Raw genomic sequence first — 956 nt, 5'->3', positions numbered from 1 at the left:
GATTAGATATATATAACTAAATTATATTTCCACGTGTATGTGCAGCTTAAATGAGCAGCGTCAAAAATTTTGAGCGTTCGCCACGAGGCTTAATCCGATAATGAATTAAGCTCTGGGAAGCTGCATGCCGGTGGTCGCTGCTATAGCTTTTCTTTTCCTAACTGTACAATCGTGCGATCATATTCTGTCCTAATTGGTCTAAGACAATTCTCTCACTTTTTGGGTTACACAAAAGCTGCTATAATTTTGGGCGACAGTGTCTTGAAGAGCTATTGCAGTGTAAAGTTAAGTTGGTCACTACAACCTCTCGGAAGACATCAAAGTCAACAAGTCCTTCAGGGATTTCAAAATTAGCTTTCAAAAAATTATTCCTTATAGACTTGAAAATATGGCGGTCATAAAACATATAATATTTTTTATTATTAAAGGTAAAGTAAGGTATTGGTGATTCAAGTAATTAGGTATATTTTCTATTGTTACCGCCTTGATAATTAACTACACCCCTCACTTTGAACCCAATATTTTCAACAATATTAATGTTTTTATAAAAATGCTTTTTTAAGCAATCGCCTTTAATATTTGTTTCGGGGTCGAAATAATTTAATATAAATTTGCATTTTTTTAAATACCCCGAATAAAATATACGCAAATGTGGCTTCCCATTTTATTACATCGATCAATTAAATGCTCTAGTCCATCTATTATATCAACAGATACATTGTAAGTCACGTTTTTTTTTTATTGCTTCTTAATATGCATTCTTTTTCAGATTCATTCATTTCTTTAATGGTTTCTTAAAGGGCTGAGTACAAGCATTCATTGTCTCCCGGCTTTAATTCTTTTATGCTGTTCCACTTTTGTAACGATGATGGACTGGGAAAATTTAAGTGAGTCCCTTACATACGTATATGTTAAAGTTATGTTATATATGCTCTAAGCAAACAATTTTTCAGAAT

Source organism: Drosophila erecta, unplaced genomic scaffold (genome assembly GCF_003286155.1).
Source record: "Drosophila erecta strain 14021-0224.00,06,07 unplaced genomic scaffold, DereRS2 tig00000298-arrow-arrow-pilon, whole genome shotgun sequence".
NCBI classification, from domain to species: domain Eukaryota; kingdom Metazoa; phylum Arthropoda; class Insecta; order Diptera; family Drosophilidae; genus Drosophila; species Drosophila erecta.
Note: the sequence above shows the minus strand (reverse complement) of the source record.